The sequence below is a fragment of the Chenopodium quinoa genome, unplaced genomic scaffold (assembly GCF_001683475.1).
Source record: "Chenopodium quinoa cultivar QQ74 unplaced genomic scaffold, ASM168347v1, whole genome shotgun sequence".
Lineage (NCBI taxonomy): Eukaryota > Viridiplantae > Streptophyta > Magnoliopsida > Caryophyllales > Amaranthaceae > Chenopodium > Chenopodium quinoa.
Window position 1 is genome coordinate 4,468,063 of NW_018742681.1, and position 27,997 is coordinate 4,496,059.

Genomic DNA, 27,997 nt, shown 5'->3' on the forward strand with positions numbered 1-27,997 from the left:
AGGATCTGTTGATTATATATTTCCGAACACTGGCGGTACGTTCTTTCCCATGAGGCAAAGTCGGCACTGGGGAACAGTCGTTCCCAGGTCATGCGTTGGATTTGGGCGGAGTCTTCCACCATCTCCCGGACGAGCTCTTGTTTCTCTTGCTCGGCCTTGTCCGAGAGCTCTTGGGTAAGACTCTTCTCCTGGTTCACCAGGCGTTCTTTTACGTTAGCCAAAGATTTCTCCATGGCTTCGTAAGAGTGCATTTTCTGACGAAGGGGCTTCAGCTCGGCTTTAAGTTTGGTGACGGTCCCTTCCAGCTCGTCAACCTTCTTTTGGGCCGCCTCTAGCTGAGCCCGAACAGCGGCGGTCGCCTGCGCCTGATAATAAAGAAGATCAATGGTCAGTACTTCATTTTGGGCAATTTGAAACATTGCTTTATCACAGCTGGAGGCGGCCATAGCCTTTGCGGCCTTTACCTCTTTGTTTTTCCGATCAATCGGCTTACGAAGGCTGTTGACTCGGAGCAGGGCCTAAGTACAAAGAAAAACAGGCGTCAGTTTCCAATCATAAGGGTTAACAGGCGTCCTGGAACTTCAAAAGGGTATACCTCAGCTAGGATCCCCGAAATTCCATCGAGGTCAAGGGTGCCGGCACCCTTGACCGCCTCCCTGTCAGAGGGAGGAACTACTTTAACCATTGACTTGGCTACCTCAACCAAGTCAAGTCCCTGGGGGCCGGCTGCATTAAGCAGAAGGAAAAACAAGTTAGACCTAATCAAGAAGGAAGCAAGAGTGAGTTTTTACAAGCAAGTGTCCATACATCTAGGCGGCCCCGCCTGGGTTTTTGAAGAAGTGGCCGGCTGCTTCTCAGCCGCCACTGTTTTCCTGGAAGACCCAGGAGAGCTTGCAACAGTCGTTCTCCGGGCCTTGGGGTCCGGCTGTTGCGAGGAAGAAGCCCTTGGAGTGCCAGACTGAAAACAAAAAGAGTTAGTATATGCATAATACAACTTAAAGGGGAAGTTTTCAAAGCTTACCAAGGGTGCCTCCTTGCTGGGGGAGTCGGCGTACGACTGCTTCATTAGCGAAACCCGCAGCATGGCCGCCGCAGTCTTAGATGCTGTTATTTTACTCATGGCGTCGGCTGAAAGAAATAAACAGCAAAGTTAGTAAAAATCCCAAGTAAACAAGGCGTGAGAAAACAGAGTATTCGTCAGGCCGGCTACCTCTAGAGCACCGACTGCCGAGGCCACAGGCGGCCAAGAAGTACTCATCATAGAGCCACTTGAAGCTCGGGACGCAGTGTAGGGGTACTTGCTCTCGTACCCCTGAAGTAGAGTTCACCCTAGTCTCTACTTTGAAGAGTCCTTTGTCTAGGATCTCTCTTTTAGCCTTTGGGGGAACAGGCGGCATGCTGCGGCCGCCTGCAAGAAGAGGCGGATCCCTGTTCCACTTGTTAAAACGTTTGTTCAGCTCCGTGTCTGAACTCTCGATAATAAGGAAGGTGTTCCGCCAATCCTTCCATTTGTTTGCCTTACCTCTCGTCATGAGGTAACCCCTGTGGCTTGTTAGTTGATACCAGCCGGTACCTCCCGACTTAGGGGTCCGGCTGAGATAGTTCATGTGGGCGAAAGCCTCAAAACTTGGCTCCACCCCGTTCAGTTCGCACCCGGCCACATAGCCGAGTACGTTTACCCAAGAGTTGGGGGCTAACTGCCATAACCCCAGATCATACCCATCTAAAATCCGCTGAACAGCCGGATGTAATGGGAAGCGCAGACCAGCTTTGATGGCCGCCACATAGCAGCCAAAACAGCCGTCACCATAGCTGGTACCAGCCGGCCAGACGACAGTATCTTCTGGATCCGGCACAAACAGTAAATACTCCGGGCTCATTTTGTGGTTAGCAATAAAGCTCGCCACGTTGTCTCGCATGGTTGCGATCCGGCCCCGGGGCACCCTGCAGTAGTAGGGGGTGTTTTCCTCTCTGTAAGAGGCGGACGGCTCTGCCCAATTATCCCCCTTCTCCACTGCATGGGAACTTCTCGCCTCTTGTAGGCGGTTATGTTTTTCTTCTGAGTCAGAAGAACTATGGTCAGAAGAGCTGGAATCGGACTCGTCCCCTGACGAGTCCGAAGAGGACGACTCCTCCCCTCTCCTAGAGGGGCCCGCCTCCTCTCCCTTAGAAGGAGCAGAAGGTAAATTAGACATGTCCACGGTTAGATGAGAAGGGAACACCTTGGTCCCTCTCTCAGAACTGTCAGCTTGACAGTCGCCTCGTTCCACATCTGGCGCCTGGTCAGATGTTTCGCTAAGGAGTACCCTTTGGGAGGAGCCGTCTGAGTTTGATATTCTAGCAGTCTTTTTTGTTCTGGCCATCACGTTCTGCATAGACACAGATTCAGTCGGACTTTGTATAAAGGGCAAAGATGGGTCCAGAAAAGGGCAGGCGGCACTCCTAGTCCTAGATTCAGCCGTCCCCGGTGACCGGCTGATCACTAACTTAGGGCGTGTCGTGTGCTTCCATGGTGCCATTTCAAAAAATAAAAAGAAAATTAAGAGTAAGAGAACTGAGTTACCTGAACGGATGACAGTTGATGAAGTCCTGAAAGTTCGGGTCAGTCGGCTTGTCAGAACAGGCGGTAGGCAGAAAAAGTCCGAAAATGTCAGAGCAAGTTCAGGGGTCCGAATGTTCTCGCAAAAATTCTCAAATGTGAAAATGACCGAAGTCAGCACTTCCTTTTATAGGCAAAATGAGAAGGCGAAGGGTCGCCTCCGAATTCAAATTTGGGCGGGAGAGACTCCCGGCCGTCTGCAAGGTGACACCTGTAACGGGCCGTCGCCTGTCACCGTGCGACACCTGTCACAGGCGACACGTGACCAGTCGCGTGCCACCTGTGAGGGGCAAATGATTAGGGGATTTTTATCCACCAAGCGCCGTTTGACAAGTGGACCAACCAGGTTCCGCCACGCGTCCTCCACGGACCACTTAAGACACGCCACGTGTCCACCCATGCCAAATGGGACAACCGGCCATCAAGGCCCATTTCAGTCTAGAAGCCCGTTCGGCCCTAGGTTTACCTTAAACCTAGAGAGTTGCACGCTTCCCAAGGCTATAAATACTCGATTAATCCTCATTAATCAGGGACCGAATAATTGACAGAACACACTAATAACCGGCTGATCTCGCTAGCAAAGCAGATTACCTACATTAAATACTCTCACCTGGAGAGACCTTATTACTTTAATTTCTGTATTAATTACTCCTTAATCAGGTACTAACTTGACCGTTGGAGGCGGAGCTCTCAGGAGTCTCCGTTATTTTGCAGGTACAGGCGTCCGGTTCCAGTCTCGGAATTGTAACTCTCCCGCAGGACATCAGAAAACCCCGAAACAGACCCAACATTCATGTCAGCCTACGGCCTGTACAAGAATTAGCCCCAAGGTGGGATGCCTAGGTTTTTCTTGTATAAACATTATCTCTTCTTTTGAAAATTTTCTAACTCTTTTTCTTCTTCTATTCTACAGCGGAGGCGTACGCCATGCTGGATCCCGAGCAAAAGGGGGAGATTGACATGGCGGAGATCAACTTGGCCAGATACAAGGCTCATCAGAAGATGTAAGAGCAAACCAAGGAGGTATAAATTTCTTCCGAGGTCTATCGTCCATGTTTCTAGGTTGGGTGGAGACTTCTATCTGAGTCTAGACGGACGTTCTCCTATTTCTTTTCCAAACTTCTTCTTTTCTCACACAAACGATTCCTTGTCCGAGTAGGTATGTTGGGAGCAGGATCCCAACTGTATCTACACGGACGCTGGCAAATTTTTATTTACTTTTGTTTCTTCAACTTTTACTTCCTTTTTTCAGTTGGCCACTCCTACCCCTAGGGATAAGCGAAAGCAGTCGTCCTCGGCTGTGAAGGATGGGAAGGACGCGAAGGTGTCCAAATAAAGGAAGACGGTCGCGGACTGCTTCTAAGCAGTCTAAAGGAGAGCAACCCCGACTGGGTGATAGTGGGGTCTCCAAGTTCGTGGATCCGGCCGCCAAGACGGTCCATGACGAGTCCGTGAAAACGGACGATGGGGGTAAATCGACCCCGGTAAAATCGACCGGACCTACCTCGACTCCGCCTGTTGAGAGAGTCAAAAAATCTGATTGGCTCGAGGCATCTCAGTCGGCTGGTGATCAACCCGGCCGCACAGGTGAGGAGGGCGACAAACCTGCACCGCCTCCTCCATTTACTTTCAACACAGTTTCTCCTCCGAGCTTTTATTGCTCAAACTAAAATCTTTTGCATTTGTGTGCAAATATTACGGAGGAGTTCAATATGAAGCTGCTCGGCTAGTCTCTTACTGGCGCGGACAGGAAGGCCATGAGGGAAGCCATGGCCTGGGCCGTCCCTACTGAGCAGCAAGACAAGCTGCAGGGGATTCATGAGGGCTTCCTCGGCCCTATGATCAATTGCAGCGTTGAGGTAGCATTTTGCAACTCATCCATACTTAGGATACGTTCTTTATTATTTTGCTAATTCAGTTTGTCTTGTACGCAGCTCTTCCTACGGGTGACCGCCTTCCTTGAATGGTAGGAGAAAGAGAATGAGAAGCTGAAAAAGGCTTAGGACAAAGTCCAGAAGGCCTAGGACGCCGTTACTAGGACGACCGCTCTCTAGCGCACCTATTTCGAAACTCAGATCAATGCGTTGTCCGACAAGGCTGCGCGGTAGGCTGAGGACCTGGTAAAAATGGGCAAGGCTCTTGAACAAGAGACTTTGGCCAGGGAAACCATTAGGCAGGAGAGGGATGCAGCTATCCTGGACGACCAACACTAGAAGGAGGGGTCGAGGCCTCTTAGAAGCTGAAGGGAGACGTGGCCCTTGCACAAAAGAATCTCAAGGAGGCCTTGGATAAGGTGGACGCTCTCCGGGCCGAGGTGGAGACTTTAAAGAAGTCTATTGAGGACTTAACTAAACAGCTAAAGGCACCTCGGCCACCTAGCGCAGACGAGGTCGTCCGCATTGAGCAAAATACCAAGGATAGGTTGAAGAGCCACTTCTTCGAGGCATTTGAGCTCATGGTGGATGAAGGGGAGGCCGCCTACTATCAGGAGCGCTTTACCAAGCGTCTTAACTTCGTCTGCCTCAGGGAAGAGGCTAAGAAGGTCGGTCAGCCTTTTCCCGAACTGGTCGTTACACCAGCCACTTCGGACGATGAGGAAGATGAAGAGGAGGCAGACGAAGCCGAGGGCAAAAAGGAAAACAATGAAAAGCCGGATGATGGTGCGTCCGCCCTTATCTCCGAGGAGCTTGTGCAAGATAAAGATCCAGCTTAATAGAGCCCAGTTCTTCCTCCGTCTGTCCCCTAATTTAAGCTTTTCAGTCTTCTGCTTATGTTGAACAATTTTCTTTTTATTTGGTGCTGCCTATTTTGAGCGGCCTTGTAAGATATTTTGCTGCCTTCTGAGCAGTTTTTATTAACGCAAATTTTGCCTCCCTCTGAGCGGTTTTCCATTTTATCTATTTTGTACTTAGTAAATTTTGCGCATTTTTACGTTTTTACGCTTTTATGCTTTCGTACGATGGGGGGGTATGCCCCTTTATTCGGCGTTCGCCTAGTCCATACTCTGAATTGTTTGATTGACTTGGTAGTTTTTATGCCTCAAAGGGTATGACTACTAGCAAGTTAATAAAATTATAGTAATGATTGCCCTTGGACTAGGTGAAACGCTGAATCAACAGCTATTGCGGCCGTATTACGAGCCTTATGTGAGTCGTCCGTTGAATCTATCGCTCGAACATACTCAAGAAATTTCAAGTAATATCTCAACTTTAAAATTTCTAAGTTTGGCTGAGCTATTTTGTCTAGGTATTCCCTTGCCCCCATTTAAGGAGGTGAATGTCCTTGACGGATTTAGGGTACCTTATGCCTTTCTCCGTCAGTCCCAATGGGAGGCGGACGTAGATAATTTTGTTCAGCTTTTATAAGCTGTGTTGCTATGTTGCAAGCAGAATGGTTATGGTTTTTACTCGGCCTTTAAAAAACAAAGACGTACGCATGAAAAAACGAATAACTCAATAAGATAACAATGCCTGACTTCCATTAATTTTGTCAAGATTACATTGTTGGGCCGTACGAATTTAATTACAGGGCTCGGTCATTAAGACCTAGCTGTATATACAGCTTTTTGGCTAAGTACAAAGACTTCTAAACATAATATTTTTTGAGATTGTCCGTGTTCCATGTTCCTGGAATTGGACGGCCATCTAAGGCTTTAAGTCGGTATGTACCATCTCGAACTTCTTCACTAATTCGATACGGCCCTTCCCAGTTTGAGGTTAACTTACCATCCTCATTTGCTCGGCCTATAGCCTCCATTTTTCTCAGTACCAAGTCTCCCATCTTTAGTGCACGCTTTGACACTCGGCGATTATATGTCCTCGTCATCCTCAAGCGATAGATTTCGTGACCGAGCGCCGCATTGCCCCTGGCTTCTGGAAGGAAGTCCAGAGCGGTCTTCATGGCCTCCCAATTGGCCGCTTCATCATATAGTATCACCCTGAGGGTAGGCTTGTACATCTCAATTGGGAGAACTGCCTCGACACCATAGACCAAGAAGAATGGGGTTTCTCCTGTGGAACTCTTTGCTGTTGTTCGTATGGACCATAATACATTAACCAGCTCATCAGCCCATAGGCCACCTGCTTTTTTAAGCTTGCGCTTGATACCATTGGAGATCAACTTGTTATAGGCCTCTACCTAGTCGTTGGCTTGTGGTCGGCCGACTGAGGCAAAGAAATGAGTTATGCCCTGGTCTCCCAACCATTCCTTGAGCTGAGGTGTTTCAAACTGAGGTCCATTGTCGAACACCATTGACTAAGGTACACCAAAGCGAGTAATTATGTTCTTCCATATGAAAGCTGAAACATCCGTCCACTTAATGCCCCTGACTGCCTCGGCCTCAACCCACTTCGTGATGTAGACTACTGCTACAAACACATATCACCTTTGGCCAGACGCTGGCGTATACGGACCCAAGATGTCCATACCCCATTTTGCAAAAGGGAGCGGACTACTTATGGCCGGCAAACTGTTAGCTGGGCGATGGATTAAGGTTGCGAATCTCTGGCAATTGTAAAATTTCTTCACCATTTTCATGGCGTCCGATTTCAAACTCGGCCAGTAGTACCCTAGGTGAGTGGCCTTTTCAGCCAAGGCTCGTCCTCCAATGTGGTAGCCGCAATGCCCCTGGTGGAGGTCATCCAGAACATCATGTCCCCTCTCATGGGTAATACACTTCAAGTACGGCTTCACAAAAGCTTTCTTAAACAACTCCCCATGCTTCATTTCAAACCAGACCGCCTTCTTTTTCATCAGCCAACTCTCCTTGGGATCGGCCGAGAGCAATCCATCCCTTAGGTAGAAGATAATTATGTCCATCCAAGTTGAGCTTCTATCAATGATCTACACTGGCTCGGCATCAATGCTCCCCTTTTCCTTTCCTTCCTAAAACACCGATCTAGGAGTATCACATGATGCTGAGGATGCTAATTTGGAAAGGGCGTCCGCCTGATGATTAGACGAACGAGGAACTTGTTATAGAGAAAAGTGTTCTAGTCTCTTGGCCTCCTCTTTGACTATCTTCAGATATTTCATCATGGCCGGATCCTTTGCCTTAAAGTCACCATTCACCTGGCCGACTATCAGCTGGGAGTCCGAGCTCACATCCACCTTTGTTACCCCTGCCGCCTTACACATTCTAAGGCCGACCAAGAGGGCTTCATACTCGACCTCATTGTTAGAGGCTTGAAACTGAAATCTCAGTGCATACTCAAACTTATCCCCCTCAGGAGATTGACAAATAATTCCAACACCACATCTGGTTGTTGTTGCGCTACCAACTACATATACCTTCCAGATCTGGTCTCTGTCCGGGTGTAAGTCCGGCCGTGTAATCTCAGCCAAAAACTCAGTAAAAGCCTGCCCCTTTATGGATTTTCTAGAGCTCAAACGTGATGTCGAAGCCTCTCAATTCTAAAGCCCATTTAAGCATGCGGCCACTAGCTTCTAAAGTTGCAAACGACTTCTTGAGTGATTGATCAGTGTAAACCACTATTGAATCTGCCAAGAAATACGGCCGTAGCTTTTTAGATGTCATGTACAACGCTAAAACAAACTTTTCAACAGGGGATACTTAAGCTCGGCGTTGTGCAGCACGTGGCTGATAAAGGAGACCGGGATCTGGTGGCTATCCCGTTCAACAAGCAGAACAACACTTAAGGAATGTTCTGAGATAGTGAGATATATGTACAACTTCTCATCCTTGAGTGGACTGACGAGGAAATGTATGCATTTTTAACTGTACGAATGCTTCCTCTGCTTCCTCCGTCCACTCAAACATAGCTTTCTTTTTTATGGTCTGAAAAAAGTATTGGCATTTGTCCCCTGATCTTGACAGAAACCAACCGAGTGCTGCTAAACAGCCGGTCAGTCTTTGCACTTCTTTAATTGTTCTTGGAGACTTCATGTCCAAGACAGCTTGAATTTTTTCAAGGTTAGCCTCAATTCCACGTTGATCAATCAAATCTCCGAGAAATTTACCGGACTCAACACCAAAGACACATTTCTTCGGGTTTAACATCATCTTATGCCGCCTGAGTTCGGTAAATGTTTCTCGTAGATCCTTTAGATGGTCGGATCACTCTTTTGACTTGACAATCATGTCATCAATGTACGCCTCCATATTTCGACCGAGCTGATCTCTAAAGACAGTATTGACAAGTCGCTGAAATGTTGTAAGGGCATTCTTGAGGCCGAACGACATAACCTTGTAACAATACAGCCCCTGCTCAGTCACAAATGCTGTCTTCTCTTGATCTTCTTCCCATAGAGGAATTTAATAGAAACCGGAGTATGCGTCTATAAAGCTCATTATGGCATGCTCGGCCATAGAATCAACCAAGCTGTCAATTTTAGGCAAGGGAAAGCTATCCTTAGGACATGCCTTGTTTAACTCCGTATAGTCCAGGCACATTCTCCAAGTTCCATTCAACTTCCTTATGAGTACTACATTAGCCACCCAATTAGGGTAATAGCATTGCCGAATGAAACCAGCGTCCAGTAGCTTTTTCACCTCAACTGCGGCAGCATGATTCCTCTCTTCTCCATGATTTCTTTTCTTCTGGCAGACAGGTTTAACGGGTGGGTTTACAACCAACTTATGCATGGCCAGGTCAGGGCTTATGCCTGGCGTTTCACTGACTTCGAACGCAAAAACATCCTTGAATTCTCTCAACAAATGTACTAACTCGTCTCCAAGCAGACCGATAGCTTTAGTGCCGACACTGACCGTCCGACCTAGTTGATCGGGGTCAAGCACTACATCTTGATGATTGCCGACCGGCTAGGGTCTAAGCTCTTTAGGCCGGCCGACAACCATTAATTGTTATGCTTGGTCGGCCATGAACTGCTTTCTCTTTTGGCCGACCTGGTATGCTTGGAGTGGGGGTTCTTCCCCTTTCAACTTGGATGTCTTTCCGTGTCCGCGAATAGTTGGCTTAACAGCTAACTGGTTGCACTCTTTGGCCATTTTCTGGCTCCCTTGAATCGAACCAATCTTTCTGTTCAAACTTTAACAACATTAAATGGGGGACGATCACAAAATTTGAAGCATTTAGGGTGGGATGGCCGAGTATGACATTGTGTCCAGTCAATTCTTTCACCACCAAGAATCGAACGACCATATCCCTCCCTTCTCCTTTTTGCCTGAATCGAACTGGCAGATCTATTTGTCCAACTAGGTGATTGATGTTTCCCCCAAATCCTACCAAGGGGTGAGTGATGTCCTTCAAAGTATCTTCTGGGAACTTCAAATTCTTTAGGGCGGCCAGGCTAATGATATCGGATGAGCTGCCCGTATCTATCAGTATTCGGCCCACCTTTAAATTGGCCATCTTCATAATAAACACCATAGGGTCATTGTGCAGGGCTTTGACCTCCCCCCGGTCAGCTTCAGACACGGTTACTTTAGGGAAAGGTTCAGCCTTCACAGCGTCCGCCTACATCACCTTTCCTCAGTTCCAAGCGTTTTACTTAATACCCTTCATGGTGGGACCGCCTGAGGAGAATCCCCCCGATATCACGGCCACAAACACTACTAGAAATAGGCTAAATAGCAACGGATCGGTTCCGACGGACCTATTTTTCCGTCGCAACATTCAAAAATTCCGACGGAACTTATTCCATTACAAGTTTTCGACGAATTTCAATTGTTTCGATGAATTTTCCGTCGTAATATTTTTTACCGAAATATTTTTCGTCATAATTTCCTTTTTCCGACGGAATTTTTCATCGAAAATAGGTTTGCGACGGAATATTCCGTCGGGAAAAGGAATTACGACGGAAATTTCTGTCGGAAAAACTTGTTTTTTTTTTAAATTACCCAACTTCATTTACCCTAACAAAAAAGGGGGAAATAGTCGTTGGAAGTCAGGAACGCTCAGAAGAAAGAGAAGGTGAGAGAAAGAGAAAGGGAAAGAGGAAAAGGGGACCACTCATCCGCCGCCGTCCGTCACGCGTTCGCCGCCGTCCGTCACGCGTTCGCCGCTGTCCGTCACGCCTTCGCCGCCGTCCGTCACGCATCCGCCGTCGACGAAGACCCACACAGCGCCGACTATGTAAGGGAGAAAGAGGACGAGAAGGAGAAAGAAAAAGAGGATGAGAAGGAGAAAGAGAAATACAACGGCGGTTTCCCGTCGAGCCTCCGTTGACGGTGCTTGTTGCCGGCGCCGCGTCTAGGTAAGTTTACAACTTTTTTTTTTGGTTTTCGTTTTTGTTTTTTTAATTACTTTCAAATTTGACTTTTAGACCACCACAACCGCAGCCTCCGGCCTCCTCCCTTCCCTCGCCGTGGCTGCTTGTTGTTGCCGGTGCCGCGTCTAGGTCAGTTTTCCCCACTTTTATTTATTTTTGTTTAATAATAAACCCTTATTTATTTAATTTATTTTTTTAATATTTTGTAGGATTTGTACAATTAGATGGTTTTGTTTCGGGGTTTTCTGATGTCCTGCGGGAGAGTTACAATTCCGAGACTGGAACCGGACGCCTGTACCTGCAAAATAACGGAGACTCCTGAGAGCTCCGCCTCCAACGGTCAAGTTAGTACCTGATTAAGGAGTAATTAATACAGAAATTAAAGTAATAAGGTCTCTCCAGGTGAGAGTATTTAATGTAGGTAATCTGCTTTGCTAGCGAGATCAGCCGGTTATTAGTGTGTTCTGTCAATTATTCGGTCCCTGATTAATGAGGATTAATCGAGTATTTATAGCCTTGGGAAGCGTGCAACTCTCTAGGTTTAAGGTAAACCTAGGGCCGAACGGGCTTCTAGACTGAAATGGGCCTTGATGGCCGGTTGTCCCATTTGGCATGGGTGGACACGTGGCGTGTCTTAAGTGGTCCGTGGAGGACGCGTGGCGGAACCTGGTTGGTCCACTTGTCAAACGGCGCTTGGTGGATAAAAATCCCCTAATCATTTGCCCCTCACAGGTGGCACGCGACTGGTCACGTGTCGCCTGTGACAGGTGTCGCACGGTGACAGGCGACGACCCGTTACAGGTGTCACCTTGCAGACGGCCGGGAGACTCTCCCGCCCAAATTTGAATTCGGAGGCGACCCTTCGCCTTCTCATTTTGCCTATAAAAGGAAGTGCTGACTTCGGTCATTTTCACATTTGAGAATTTTTGCGAGAACATTCGGACCCCTGAACTTGCTCTGACATTTTCGGACATTTTCTGCCTACCGCCTGTTCTGACAAGCGGACTGACCCGAACTTTCAGGACTTCATCAACTGTCATCCGTTCAGGTAACTCAGTTCTCTTACTCTTAATTTTCTTTTTATTTTTTGAAATGGCACCATGGAAGCACACGACACGCCCTAAGTTAGTGATCAGCCGGTCACCGGGGACGGCTGAATCTAGGACTAGGAGTGCCGCCTCCCCTTTTCTGGACCCCTCTTTGCCCTTTATACAAAGTCCAACTGAATCTGTGTCTATGCAGAACGTGATGGCCAGAACAAAAAAGACTGCTAGAATATCAAACTCAGACGGCTCCTCCCAAAGGGTACTCCTTAGCGAAACATCTGACCAGGCGCCAGATGTGGAACGAGGCGACTGTCAAGCTGACAGTTCTGAGAGAGGGACCAAGGTGTTCCCTTCTCATCTAACCGTGGACATGTCTAATTTACCTTCTGCTCCTTCTAAGGGAGAGGAGGCGGGCCCCTCTAGGAGAGGGGAGGAGTCGTCCTCTTCGGACTCGTCAGGGGACGAGTCCGATTCCAGCTCTTCTGACCATAGTTCTTCTGACTCAGAAGAAAAACATAACCGCCTACAAGAGGCGAGAAGTTCCCATGCAGTGGAGAAGGGGGATAATTGGGCAGAGCCGTCCGCCTCTTACAGAGAGGAAAACACCCCCTACTACTGCAGGGTGCCCCGGGGCCGGATCGCAACCATGCGAGACAACGTGGCGAGCTTTATTGCTAACCACAAAATGAGCCCGGAGTATTTACTGTTTGTGCCGGATCCAGAAGATACTGTCGTCTGGCCGGCTGGTACCAGCTATGGTGACGGCTGTTTTGGCTGCTATGTGGCGGCCATCAAAGCTGGTCTGCGCTTCCCATTACATCCGGCTGTTCAGCGGATTTTAGATGGGTATGATCTGGGGTTATGGCAGTTAGCCCCCAACTCTTGGGTAAACGTACTCGGCTATGTGGCCGGGTGCGAACTGAACGGGGTGGAGCCAAGTTTTGAGGCTTTCGCCCACATGAACTATCTCAGCCGGACCCCTAAGTCGGGAGGTACCGGCTGGTATCAACTAACAAGCCACAGGGGTTACCTCATGACGAGAGGTAAGGCAAACAAATGGAAGGATTGGCGGAACACCTTCCTTATTATCGAGAGTTCAGACACGGAGCTGAACAAACGTTTTAACAAGTGGAACAGGGATCCGCCTCTTCTTGCAGGCGGCCGCAGCATGCCGCCTGTTCCCCCAAAGGCTAAAAGAGAGATCCTAGACAAAGGACTCTTCAAAGTAGAGACTAGGGTGAACTCTACTTCAGGGGTACGAGAGCAAGTACCCCTACACTGCGTCCCGAGCTTCAAGTGGCTCTATGATGAGTACTTCTTGGCCGCCTGTGGCCTCGGCAGTCGGTGCTCTAGAGGTAGCCGGCCTGACGAATACTCTGTTTTCTCACGCCTTGTTTACTTGGGATTTTTACTAACTTTGCTGTTTATTTCTTTCAGCCGACGCCATGAGTAAAATAACAGCATCTAAGACTGCGGCGGCCATGCTGCGGGTTTCGCTAATGAAGCAGTCGTACGCCGACTCCCCCAGCAAGGAGGCACCCTTGGTAAGCTTTGAAAACTTCCCCTTTAAGTTGTATTATGCATATACTAACTCTTTTTGTTTTCAGTCTGGCACTCCAAGGGCTTCTTCCTCGCAACAGCCGGACCCCAAGGCCCGGAGAACGACTGTTGCAAGCTCTCCTGGGTCTTCCAGGAAAACAGTGGCGGCTGAGAAGCAGCCGGCCACTTCTTCAAAAACCCAGGCGGGGCCGCCTAGATGTATGGACACTTGCTTGTAAAAACTCACTCTTGCTTCCTTCTTGATTAGGTCTAACTTGTTTTTCCTTCTGCTTAATGCAGCCGGCCCCCAGGGACTTGACTTGGTTGAGGTAGCCAAGTCAATGGTTAAAGTAGTTCCTCCCTCTGACAGGGAGGCGGTCAAGGGTGCCGGCACCCTTGACCTCGATGGAATTTCGGGGATCCTAGCTGAGGTATACCCTTTTGAAGTTCCAGGACGCCTGTTAACCCTTTTGATTGGAAACTGACGCCTGTTTTTCCTTGTACTTAGGCCCTGCTCCGAGTCAACAGCCTTCGTAAGCCGATTGATCGGAAAAACAAAGAGGTAAAGGCCGCAAAGGCTATGGCCGCCTCCAGCTGTGATAAAGCAATGTTTCAAATTGCCCAAAATGAAGTACTGACCATTGATCTTCTTTATTATCAGGCGCAGGCGACCGCCGCTGTTCGGGCTCAGCTAGAGGCGGCCCAAAAGAAGGTTGACGAGCTGGAAGGGACCGTCACCAAACTTAAAGCCGAGCTGAAGCCCCTTCGTCAGAAAATGCACTCTTACGAAGCCATGGAGAAATCTTTGGCTAACGTAAAAGAACGCCTGGTGAACCAGGAGAAGAGTCTTACCCAAGAGCTCTCGGACAAGGCCGAGCAAGAGAAACAAGAGCTCGTCCGGGAGATGGTGGAAGACTCCGCCCAAATCCAACGCATGACCTGGGAACGACTGTTCCCCAGTGCCGACTTTGCCTCATGGGAAAGAACGTACCGCCAGTGTTCGGAAATATATAATCAACAGATCCTGGCGGCTGCTGAAGAAGAGGCGATGGACGTTGCGTTGGAGGAGGAAGAGCCTGTTGTGGCGCTTGTGCCACTTGGGGGAAAGGCATCAAAAGATGATGCAGCGAAGGCCGAGTCCAGCAAGAAGAGTGCTGACCAGGCGGCTGCTGCTGATACTGTACTGCCCCCTTCTTAAGCTTTAAGTATATTTTTTCTTTTCACGGCCTGCGTGCCGTTTGCTTTGTAATTACCCGGCCAGGGGGCCGGGGTTTTGAATATTCTGCTGGTCTTTTATGGCCGGCTCATTTTAATCAAATTTTTTGTTTTTGTTCAAATTTGTCTAAGTATTTGAAATTTGCTCACTAGACAGACTGTTGTGTATGGCCGAACGTTAAGACAGGTACAAATAGTAAGTATGCCGCCTATGCCCCTGGACGACTGGTTGTCTGTTTCCAGGATAGATGATCAGTCGGCCATTTAATCAATCGGTATTCGAACTCTTTATTCAATTTGACCAAGTAAATAGAATTACCAAGTAGCCAAGGAATTTAAGTAGGAAAACAAGCGGCGGGTACCGGTTGTTTCCCTTTATTGCCAATGTTGGCCTCTAATTTGTTATTTGTTAACCTAGCAAGAGTATTGGTTGAGAGCCTTTGTTTATTAAAAACAAGTGGACGACTCGTACCTTTTAGGCTCAGTACTAAGTTTGAGTGACTATTAAGTTAACATAGGAGTTACTTAGTCTTCGTCACAATCTTGATTGAGTAGTAAAGGTATCAGGCGGCGTAGGCCGGCTAGACCCCTTGATTTACCAATGTTTGTTGGCTATTTACTCAATAGGTTATCCAGTAGGAATAGGGGTTCGAGTGTCCTTGTTTGTATAAAACAGGCGGACGACTCAAACTTTTTAGGTTCCATACCAAATTTGAAGGAGTGACTATGAGTTAACTTTGGAGTTACTTCAGTCGCCGTCACTTTTGTTTGAGAAGTAGAGGTACCAGGCGGCGTAGGCCGGCTAGACCCCTTGATTCGCCAATGTTTGTTGGCTATTAACTCAATAGGTACCCCCTGCATTTATCCCAAGTAATACAGGCGGTCATCTGACTCAGATGTCAACTGCTACCACTGGTTTGGTTAGTGATAGAGTTATCCTTGTCTCAAAAACGGCTACGTGGTTGCCCTTTGGGACAGTCGTATAGGGACAGTCGTCAAAGAAGGGTAGCCGCCTGTTAGGCACAGGGTCGGCCAGGCCCTAATCTTTTTAGCTAAGTATTGTGAGTAAAATACTCAATGGAGAGTAGCCGACTGTAAAGGTACAGACGGCATGCCCCTCTGATGATAGAGTGAAAAAACTCAATGGAGAGTAGCCGACTGTAAAGGAACAGACGGCATGCCCCTCTGAAGATAGAGTGAAAAAACTCAATGGAGAGTAGCCGACTGTAAAGGTACAGACGGCATGCCCCTCTGAAGATAGAGTGAAAAAACTCAATGGAGAGTAGCCGACTGTAAAGGTACAGACGGCATGCCCCTCGTAATACAAAATTGAATAGTAAGTGCCAACTTTATTAAGTAGCTCTTTACTTTACATCATTCAAAAGAAATATTTCTTAAGGTTATCTACATTCCAAGTTCGAGGCAACGGTTGTCCGTCTGGTGTTTCCAGACGGTAGGTACCGTCCCTGACTTCCGCATAGATTCGGTAGGGTCCTTCCCAGTTGGGAGTTAGTTTGCCAGACTCGTTAGCCCTACCAACTGCTTCCATTTTTCTAAGTACAAAGTCCCCTACTTTGAGTGGACGCCTGTGCACTTTTTTGTTGTATGATCTAGTCATTCTCAGGCGGTAGATTTCATGGCGCAAAACAGCATTGCCCCTCTTTTCAGGAAGTGAGTCTAATGCCAGGCGCATAGCTTCCCAGTTTGCCTCTTCGTCATATAGCATTACTCGAAGAGTCGGCTCGTAGTGTTCTATTGGAAGAACAGCTTCTGCACCATAAGTTAGGAGGAATGGAGTTTCTCCAGTCGCCCCTTTTTCAGTCGTCCTAATGGCCCAAAGAACATGTGGTAGTTCATCTGCCCATAGGCCGCCTGCTCGTTCAATTTTTTTCTTGAGACCGTCTGAGATGATTTTATTAAAGGCTTCTACCTGGCCGTTTGCTTGTGGACGGCCGACAGATGCAAAGTAATGTCCAATTCCTTGGTCTCCCAACCAGCTTTTGAGAACAGGCGTCTCAAATTGGGGACCATTATCAAAAACCATAGACATGGGAACCCCGAACCGAGTGATGACGTTTTTCCAAATGAATGAAATTACATCTTTCGTCTTGATTCCCTTTACAGCCTCCGCCTCTACCCATTTAGTGAAGTAGTCAACGGCAACAAGTATATACCTTCTGCCGCCTGTAGCAGGCGTATATGGACCCAGAATGTCCATGCCCCACTTAGCAAACGGTAGTGGGCTGTGAATGGTAGTGAGGTCAGTAGCCGGACGGTGAATTAATTTGCCAAACCTTTGGCACTTGTCACATTTTTTCACCATCTCCATTGCATCTGCTTCCAAAGTAGGCCAAAAGTAGCCCTGCCGCCTTGCCCTTTGAGCAAGCATCCTACCACCTATATGGGAAGCACAGAAACCAGAGTGAAGATCATCTAGTATCTCTCGTCCCTTTTCAGGAGTAACACACTTTAAGAAGGGTTGAAGGTGCCCCCTCTTGTGCAGTTCCCCCTGTATCATTTCAAAACAGGAGGCTCGTTTTTTCAGTGATGCCGCCTGTTGAGGATCATCCGGCAGTGTACCGTTTGTCAGATATGCCCTGATTGAATCCATCCAGGTTGAGCTTCTGTCTAGAATTCCAATAGGATTTTCCTCGATGCTTCTCTTCTCCATTACTTCCCAAAACACAGTTCGAGGAGTATCGGAGGAGGCGGCTGATGCTAATTTCGAGAGTGCATCTGCCTGGTTGTTTTCTGATCTCGGTACTTGGATCAGATGGAAATCCTCAAGGGAGCCGACTGCTTGTCGGACCGCCTGTAAATATTTGATCATGGCCGGATGTGTTGCTTCGTATTCGCCATTGTACTGACTCACTATCAGTTGTGAATCAGAACAGGCGTCTATTTTCCTTGCCCCGGCCGCCTTACACATGCGGATCCCGGCTAGTAAAGCTTCATATTCTGCCTCATTGTTTGAAGCCTGGAAACTGAAGCGTAGAGCATACTCGAACCTGTCGCCCTCTGGAGATTGACATACGACGCCTGCTCCACAACCGTTTGAAGTAGAGCTTCCGTCCACATATACCTTCCAGACTTGGTCTGGAACTTGAGAGTCAGGAGGACGAGTCATCTCTACAATAAAGTCAGCAAAGGCTTGCCCCTTCACTGCTTTTCTAGGCTCGAAAGTAACTTCGAGACTCTGCATTTCTATGGCCCATTTGATCATTCGTCCGGAGGACTCCATGGTGGTAAGGGGCCGTTTGATCGGTTGGTCGGTATACACGACGACTGCATGTGCCAGAAAGTAGGGCTTCAATTTTTTAACAGCCATGAAGGGTGCAAGACCAAATTTCTCCACTAGGGGATACCTCAACTCGGCATTTTTCAGTACGTGACTGACAAAGTAGACCGGAAGTTGACAGCCGTCCCTTTCAGCAAGGAGCACCGCGCTTAACGCATGATCAGAGACGGCCAGGTACATGTAGAGATTTTCTTTGGGCAAAGGGCTGACCAGCCTTGGCAAGGAATGCAAGTGAACCTTTAATTTCTGGAAGGCGGCCTCAGCATCCGGCCCCCATTCAAACCTTGCCTTTTTCTTAATTGCCTGGAAAAAGTATAGGCATTTGTCGCCTGATCGGCTTAGAAATCTTCCCAAGGCCGCCAGACAACCTGTTAACTTCTGAACCTCTCGGACGGTACGAGGCGACTGCATGTCAACGACCGCCTGTACCTTCTCAGGGTTCGCCTCTATTCCTCTCTGGTTGATAAGGAATCCGAGAAATTTCCCAGACTCAACTCCAAATACACATTTCTTGGGATTGAGCATGACATGGTGCCGCCTGAGTGTGGCGAAAGTTTCTCGGAGGTCCGTCAGATGATCTTTCTGAAGTTTAGTCTTAACAATCATATCATCAATGTATGCCTCGACGTTTCTCCCAATCTGATCAAAGAACACTGTGTTTATCATTCGTTGGAATGTAGCCGGGGCATTCTTAAGACCAAACGGCATGACCGTATAACAGTATAATCCCTGATCAGTGACGAAGGCCGTCTTCTCCTGATCTTTCTTCCACAAAGGAATTTGATGAAAACCAGAATAGGCGTCCATAAAACTCATCAAGGCATGGCCGGCTGTTGAGTCGACCAGGTTATCAATTTTGGGCAGAGGGTAACTGTCTTTGGGGCACGCCTTGTTCAAGTCTGTGTAATCTACACACATTCGCCAGGTGCCATTCGGCTTTTTAACAAGTACCACATTTGCAACCCAATCTGGGAAGTAACATTGCCGAATGAACCCTGCATCAAGTAATTTTTTGACTTCGGCGGCGGCCGCCTGACCTCTTTCTTCACCATGGTTCCGCTTCTTTTGCCGTACCGGCTTCTTTTTCGGATCCACAGCGAGTTTGTGTACTGCCAGATCAGGACTAATGCCTGGCATTTCATGGACTTCAAATGCAAAGATGTCCTTGTATTCTTTCAACAGGTTGTGAAAGTCATCACCAAGGTTTCTCAGAGCAGTCGTCCCAACTTTGACTGTTCGGTCAGGGCGGGAGTCGTCTAATATCAGGTCCGTATGCTCACCAGCCGGCTGAGGGCGGAACTCATCCGGCCGGTCCTCTGCCAATGATTGCTATTTTCTTGCCTTTCTGGCGGACTCTGTCTGGGACGCCTTTCTTTTTCTGTCGCCTGTTTCTTGAACAGGCGCACTTTCCTTGACATTGTCAAGGTCTGTTTTTTCTCCACTTGACCCAGTGGCCTTAGCAGTGGGTTTGACATCCGAGAGATAGCACTCTCGGGCCATCCTCTGATCTCCCCTTAGGGAGCCGACTGTTCCATTGTCCCTTTCAAACTTAAGCAGCATAAGTGACGGGATTATAACAGCCTTGGCACTATTCAGGGTTGGGCGACCCAGAATCATGTTGTAGGCAGAGAGTTCCTCTACAACTAGGAATCGGACTACCATGTGTCGTCCTTCCCCTTTTTCGCCCAGGCGGACAGGTAGATCAACTCGTCCCAGTGGGTGGACGACTCCTCCTCCAAACCCTATTAAAGGGTGGGAGGCCGGATGTATGCAGTCCGTCTGATATTTCAGTTTTGACAGACATTTGCTGCTGATGAGATCTGAAGAGCTCCCAGTATCTATGAGGATTCGACCAACTCTCTGGTTGGCCACTTTACATTCAATAACGAGAGGGTCGTCATGCGGCCCCCTTATTCCTCCTAGATCCTCTTCAGTGATGACAATCTCAGGAAATGTATATTTGGACGGTCGTTCTTGGTGAACGGAATTTACATCTATCCGCCTTATATTATCTTTGTTGCCCCTAATAGTGGGGCCGCCTCCTGAGAAGCCGCCTGCAATGGTGTAGACGACTGCATCATCTGTATCGGAACTGTCGGCCTGTTGATTCTTTTTGGCCGACTGCTTTTTTGAGGAAGTATTCCCCGTAGATTTCTTGACATAAGTGTCAAGATCACCTTGATCAGCCAAGCGGTCTAGGTACCGCATGAGACTAATGCAGTCATTGGTGTGATGACCAATGTCATCATGATAAGCACAGATTTTGTCTTGGTTCCGGTTGCTCGCAGAACCCTTCATGGGGAGCGGTTTCTCAATTGAGAGCCGTCCCTTTATTTCTTTTAGGATAAACTGGTTATCCTTGTTAAACACATACTTTGGGGAGTATGGTTTGAATTCCTTTTTCTTCTTGGCCGGCTGTTTAGAGGAATCAGCCGCCCAGACCCCTTTTCTTTTTTCATCTTTGTTGGACGACTGTTTCTGTCGTCCTTCTCTATTGTCGAACCTCTTCCCGTCCGACTGTTTCATTGTACACAGATCAGTCGCCTGTATATAGGCTTCTGCTTCAATCAAGGCCTCTTGAAGAGTCGCCACCCTTTTTCGAACTAAATCAAATTTGAAGGTAGACCCGTCTTTGAGACCTCTAAAAAAGTCAGTATAAGCTACCTCATCCGGTAACCCTTGAATCTGTATTCTCATCAGGTTGAACCGCCTGATGTAGGAACGAAGCCCCTCCTTTTCACCCTGCTGAATTGTTCCCAAATCAAGGGTCGTTTTCTTCGCAGGGATGTTCATTGCAAAGTTGGAGGCAAATAAGTAAGCAAGCGTCCTGAAACTGTTTACACAACCAGTCGGCAGGTTGCCGAACCATTGCTGTGCAATTCCCTTGAGAGTTGCTGGGAAACACTTGCACCAAGTGGGATCATCCAACCCTTGAAGGTACATCAGGTTGGTGAATGCCATCAGATGGTCTTCTGGGTTAGTAGTGCCATCATAGGCGCCTACTAAAACATTTTTTACTTTGGCCGGCTGAGCGGCTTCAGTAATTTCCTTGGAGAAGGCCGACGGCTGTTCACCAAGTCTAAGCAGCCGTAGCTGCCAGTCCATAGGTTGGACGTTTTTTGCTGCAGGTCCACCAAATGGAGGTGGCTGCATAAAATATTGTTGTTGCGGCACAAATGGCAAATTTGGTACCGCCTGCGCACTATGAAAGCCAGACTGACGGGAGGTGCCGCCTGACTGATTCTCATGGTACGACTGAGTTGGCCTCATCGAGGCATTTCGCAAACTGTCCTGAAAATTTGAAGTAGAAGCCGACTCTGATAATCGGTCACTCTTCTTCTGCTCTAGCAGGTGCCGAGCATCTGTGAACGTTTGCTTTGACCCATCCGCCTGAATATGACGAACCGGTTTCCTATTTCCCGTAGGATAACGGAGTTTTGTGAAATCAAGAGCAGACGGCTCCCGCTTCTTAGATTTAGGATGGGGAGTCGCCTCTCGCCCTTGAACTGGCTTCCTCTTCAGTGAAGTGGAAGGTTTTTTGGCCGCCTGCTCTTTGACTGAAGCAGGCGGTTTTTTATTGATCAACTCTTGGATCTCTCCCTTGAATCCCCTCATGAAGGTCATGAGTTCGTTCCTTGTGATCGGAGCAGACCCATCAGTCGGCTGTTGCCGAGCAAGCGGTGCGCCTGCTGGCTCGCTTCCTGTTTGAAGATACTCCCGTTCCCTTATTTCAGTATGACGGGTACGGCGGGCCCTTAGGGTCCCGTCTGGAGCTGTATGAGTTTCAACTTCAAATTCACTTTCGGTATCATGGTCCGACTGAACTTGAGGGTCGTCTAGGGGACGCCTCTCTTCTGGGGTCGGTACAGACTTGGATGCCATCTCTGAAGTACTCTCCCCACAGACGGCGCCAAATGTTTCGGGGTTTTCTGATTTCCTGCGGGAGAGTTACAATTCCGAGACTGGAACCGGACGCCTGTACCTGCAAAATAACGGAGACTCCTGAGAGCTCCGCCTCCAACGGTCAAGTTAGTACCTGATTAAGGAGTAATTAATACAGAAATTAAAGTAATAAGGTCTCTCCAGGTGAGAGTATTTAATGTAGGTAATCTGCTTTGCTAGCGAGATCAGCCGGTTATTAGTGTGTTCTGTCAATTATTCGGTCCCTGATTAATGAGGATTAATCGAGTATTTATAGCCTTGGGAAGCGTGCAACTCTCTAGGTTTAAGGTAAACCTAGGGCCGAACGGGCTTCTAGACTGAAATGGGCCTTGATGGCCGGTTGTCCCATTTGGCATGGGTGGACACGTGGCGTGTCTTAAGTGGTCCGTGGAGGACGCGTGGCGGAACCTGGTTGGTCCACTTGTCAAACGGCGCTTGGTGGATAAAAATCCCCTAATCAGGTTTAATTGTCAAAAAGAAGTGCAGATCTAAAGGTTAGTCACATTACAAACCCTAATATAATGTATTTATGTTAGTTTGGTTTGGTTTCGCTTAACATAACTTAGTTTAGTTAAGTTTATTCTAATATAATGTATTTTAGTTTAGTTTAGTTTATTTTTTTTTTTAAGTAAATTACACTTAATTTTTTATATTTAAAATTAGTGGATTTGTAGTGTTTCTGTGAGAGTATGATGGGGTTTTCTTCACTAAATTTTTTTTTATGTTAAAAGTTAGTGGGTTTGTAGTATTTTTGTGAAAAGTATATATGGTGGTTTTGTTCTCTTTCATGAGATATTGGATGTGAAATTTTGAGAGACACATGAGTTACAATACTAAAAACAACGTTACTCTTTCTCTGCCATGAGTATTATTATTATTATTATTATTATTGTTATTATTATTATTATTATTATTATTAGTATTTAAACAGAGATGCAGACATTTATCAACAATTTGATTGCAGTTGGGTTGGTGGAATGGAAATGGCGAAGTATGGGAGCAGTTGAAAACTTGAAAAATGGTATATAAGATGTGTAAGTTATTAGGAAAAAAAGGAAAAAAAAGTGGTAGTTATTTAATTGGAGGTTATAGTTGAGGAAAAAAAAAAGAAAAAGAAACTCAAATGCATGAGATTTGAGAATTGGCTTTTTAAAGGGTTGTGGACTTGTGGTTGAATCACTCTGCAATTATATAAAAGATGTTAGTTTAGTTTAGTTTACTTTTTTGTAAGCATGTTAGTTTAGTTTATTTTATTTTAATATAATGCGGTTTAATTTAGTTTAGTTTTACTAAAGTATATTTGATTAGTTTAAAATTATGAAACTTTACTTAGGTTTTGTTCGTTTTGTTTAGTATGATGTATGTTAGATTACTTTAGTTCATTACAATCCAAATTAGTTTTGTTTAGTTTAATATAATGTTTCTTACTTAAGTTTTATTTTATATAATGCATGTTACTAGATTTAATATAATGATATGTTAGTTTAGTTTGTTTTTGTTTGGTTTGATTTGTTTATATTAATGTTATGGTTTTATGATATGTTTGTTTATGTTAAATTTAATTATGATATATTTGTATAATATTTTGTATGTTAATTTAGTTTTAATATTTTTAAATAAATCATTTGCATAATCATATGCCTAGATACCCGTTCAAGGCATACACATTAGGAGTATGTCTTGAATAGTCCCTGGTTGGGACTGTCCTTGTACGTTTATTCTCACTTAGGTGGTGAATGTATTCCTTTTTATTTAATTCTAAGGAAGATCCTTGCTTGTCATTTCTCTACAATGTTCTCTAGGTACATATATAGGTGTTTCTAATCGCCTATATTGTGTACTTGGAGAACTGTAGGGAAATGCTGCCGGATTTTCCATAGAATTGAAATCCTGGCATTCATTCACTAGTGAGATTGAACGTACAAGGATTGGTTAGGTTGGAGTGATAAGGATCCTTGGAAATCATTTATCTTCTCATTTGCATTTCCATAACACTTTGATCTATAATGAATATATATTGTGCTTTGTGACTAATGTGATTAATGGCATATGTGTTAGTTGTGTAGAACTTGTAATCATGAAACGAAAAGAACGTAGCTGGATGTACGAAAGGAAGGTTGGGAATTCTATTAATCCTGAGTTCTTGAAGGGGGTAGATAAATTCCTTAAATATGTGAAAGATCATCCCGAGAGTAGCAACTCGAATGAAGTTAGGTGTCCATGTTTTAAATGAAAAAACAAACGTCTTTGGGATGTGGATACGGTTAAACTTCATTTGTATCGCAGTGGTTTTTACCTAATTACTATGAGTGGATGTGTCATGGGGAAGGGTTTCTGGGAACTCGTGGAAGGAAGTCAAATGAATATCGTGAAATTGTTTTGGATGCATTTGGTCGGTCTCAAGATCAAGGGCATTCCGAAGAGGCAGTTGTTTCATTAGAGGAGTAGCCTAATGCACAAGCTAAGCCATTTTTTGATTTGTTAAGGGCTTCTGAACAACCGTTATACGAAGGGAGTTCATTGTTTGTGTTAGAGATGGCTTCTAGAATCACTAGCCTAAAGTGCGAGTATAATTTGCCGCACAGATGTGTTGATGGATTTGCTTCTTTGGTTAATGAAGCGATTCCTAACAACAACCACATGGCCGAGACATTCTATGAGGTCAAGAAAATTGTTAAGGGGTTAGAGCTGCCCCATGAAAAGATTCATGCATGCCCAAAAGGATGTATACTGTTTTGAAAAGATGATGCTCAATTATCTACATGTAGGGTGTGTGGCAGGGAACGATACAAGAAGACTTCTAAAGGTAGCTTAGTGCCTTTGAATGTTCTATTTTATTTCCCTATCACACCTAGGTTGCAAAGGCTTTTTGCAACTAAAAACATTTCTGAGGAAATGACATGGCATGCTAAAAATCCTCGAGTTCAAGGCACAATGGCACACCCTAGCGACAGTGAAGTGTGGAAACACCTTGATAGTTCCTTTCCTGAGTTTGCCTCTGAACCTCGTAATGTTCGACTTGGCCTATGTACTGATGGATTTGCTCCACATGGTCAGTTTGGGGGACAATATTCTTGTTGGCCTGTCATTTTGACCCCTTATAGCTTGCCTCCGTCAATGTGTATGAAACGACAGTTCATGTTTCTTTCGTTACTTGTTCCTGGTCCTAAAAACCCTAAGGGGAAACTTGGATGTTTACATGCAACCACTCATACACAAGTTGAAAAAGTTGTGGGAACTAGGGGCAAATACTTGCGATATTTCGAGAAAACAGAATTTCAATCTTTGAACAACCATCCTATGGACCGTTAGTGACTTCCCGGCTTATGGTATGTTATCTAGTTGGACCACAGCCGGTAAGAAGGCTTGGCCATATTGCATGGAGAAAATCAAAGCATTTTGGCTTGAACATGGTGGTAAGGTTTCTTGGTTTGATTGCCATCGTCAATTCCTTCCGACAAATCATCCTTTTCGAAATAGTAAAACTGCATTTTGTAAAAAAAAGTCAAAAAAGGTTCACCACCTCACATCATGTCAGGAGAACTCTGGGAATGTGTGAAAAACCTCCCGAAGGCAACGGATGGCCCCGAGGCAATGAAACGTCTCAAGAATGCAAAAAAAGGGTGGTTCAAGCAAAGCACTCTGTGGGACCTTTCATATTGGAAACATCTGCTTGTTCGTCACAACTTAGATGTCATGCACGTTGAAAAGAACTTTTTTGATCAGTTGATTCACACTATAATGGACGTGAAAAAGCTATCTTGTGACACGCCATCAGCTCGGAATGACATTGCCAAATACTGTAAACGACCCCAGCTACATCTTCAAGAGGATGATAGAGGAAAAGAATTCATGCCAAAGGCTCCATTTGCTCTTGACAAGGCTCAGAGAAAGGTTTTGTGTGAGTGGGTCAAACAGCTGCGGTTTCCTGATGGTTACGCTTCCAATTTGAGCAGATGCATTGATTTGCAAGCAGGTAAGTTACATGGAATGAAAAGCCATGATTGTCACGTGTTCACAGAGAGGTTGTTGCCCACTGCTTTGAGAGAATTGCTCCCTAGACATATATGGAATGCAATTACAGAGATAAGCCAATTCTTTCGCGATTTATGTTGCTACACAATTACAGTTAGCGACATGGAGCGATTGGAAAAAAACATAGCAAAGATCTTGTGCAAGCTTGAGAAGGTTTTCCCTCCATCTTTCTTCAACTCCATGGAGCATTTACCAATTCATTTGCCATATGAGGGCAAGTTATGTGGACCTGTTCAATATCGGTGGATGTATCCTTTCAAAAGGTAAATCAAAGGCCCTTTCTCAACTATTAATTACATCTCTTTTATTGCTTAGGGTTACTTATACTTCTACGGCTATATAAAAATAATTACAGGTTCCTCAATCACCTGAAACGAAAAATTGGTAATAAGGATCGTGTTGAAGGTTCCATATGCAACACTTATCTCACTGAAGAGATATTAAACTTCTGCTCCAATTACTTTCAGCCCTCAGTTGACACAAAAACACGAGATCTAGGTCGAAATGTGAATGTTGATGTGGAATCCACGGATAACAACGATGAAATCCCAGAGCTGTTCACGGTGGATAAGGGTCGTGTGTCAAATGCGGGTAAAACTCGGTATTTAGATGATAAGGAACTCGAACGCGCTCATTTGTTCGTTTTAAGAAATACCGACATTCTTGGTGAATACGAAAAGGTATATATGTTTAGGATAAACTTTTGAAAACCCCTTAAATTTAATATAATTGCTGCAATGATTAATCATGTGTCATTAATCTATTAGGCAGTTTGAGGACTACATTCTTAGTACTCGAACTTATTTGCGTCGAGAAGATGTCATGGAGAAATGCGAAAGTGAATTCTCTGATTGGTTTTATCACAAGGTGATAATACTTTTTGAACATTGCATATCGAATAACTTGTGATAATACAATATATTTCATTTCAATTAGTGTGACATTTGTATTCGTAACGGTTATAGGTGAGGGAACAGAAACCAAGTTCTGATGTCGTGCGAGCATTGTCTATGAGGCCTTTCAAGTGTGTTTGAACTTGGAACCAGATATTTGTCGGTGGCTTTAATTTCCACACACAGTCCTATGGCAAACACAAATCTACGATAAATTATGGGGTTTGTGTCTCAAGTGAGGACGGTGGAGTGTACTTTGGCATTTTAAACGACATAATTGAACTTGTCTACACCGGTCCCGAAAAAGAGTACAAGACTATTTTGTTTAGTTGTAATTGGATGGATTGTGGTAAAGGAATGAACATTCATGAACAATACAAGCTTGTCGAAGTAAATCATACTAAGAAATATCCCAAGTATGATCCATTTATCTTATCTTACCAAGTGTCTCAAGTGTATTATGCATCTTACCCTAGCCTTAAACGTGATCGGGTTCAATGGTGGGCTGTATTTAGAACTCAAGCAAGGTCGGTGATTGATGCTCCGGTGGATTTAGAGTTTTTGCAGGCTCCTTCACCACAAGTACATGCAACACTTTGTCCACCAACTGACATTCCAGACTATGAACTTGATAGTGATGATGATGATGACGATGGCTTTGCTATCTCAAGCGATGAAGAAGAAGAAGAAGATAGCATTGACTCCAGTAATAGTGACGAAGAAGAGGACATTGATGTATTTTTAGATGACACTAGTGATAGTAATAATGATAGTGGTAGTAGTGATAAGAGTAATGAAGAGGAGAATATGTAGTTACTCCTTTAACTATTGTCTTCGAATTTTTAGTTTTTAATGACTACTCGGAGTTGTAATATTGCATTACATATTTTTTCTCATTTTATTTTTTTATGTAATATGGATCTAATTTATGAAATTACAATGTGTGATCATGGTACTAACAATTTTTTCAGGTGGTCATCATGGGAGGAGGAAATAAAGGAGAATCGTCCAAGAGGAGAAAGACTAAGGGGAAATCTCAGGTTGTACGTGATGACGAGGATGAGTCAATGGAGGAAGAGGAGGCACATGATTTGGGGGCCTCTCAAGAAATCATCAATCGGAGACAGATTCATAGGCATGTACAAAGGCAACAGGAGCAAGAGCAACAGGAGCTACAGGACCCGCAACCTAATGACTTGCTGGAGTTGGACCCTTCCACACTTTGGTGCTTATGTATTTG

At 45.7% G+C, this 27,997-nt stretch overlaps 1 long non-coding RNA gene across 1 annotated transcript; it reads left to right on the plus strand.

Annotated features, from left to right (window-relative positions):
* Window positions 1-10,663: 10,663 nt before the first annotated feature.
* Window positions 10,664-27,984, plus strand: LOC110722372. The gene is made up of 3 exons (XR_002511578.1): window positions 10,664-11,016; window positions 22,291-22,323; window positions 27,729-27,984. It is a non-coding gene; the product is annotated as an uncharacterized LOC110722372 (long non-coding RNA).
* Window positions 27,985-27,997: the final 13 nt, after the last annotated feature.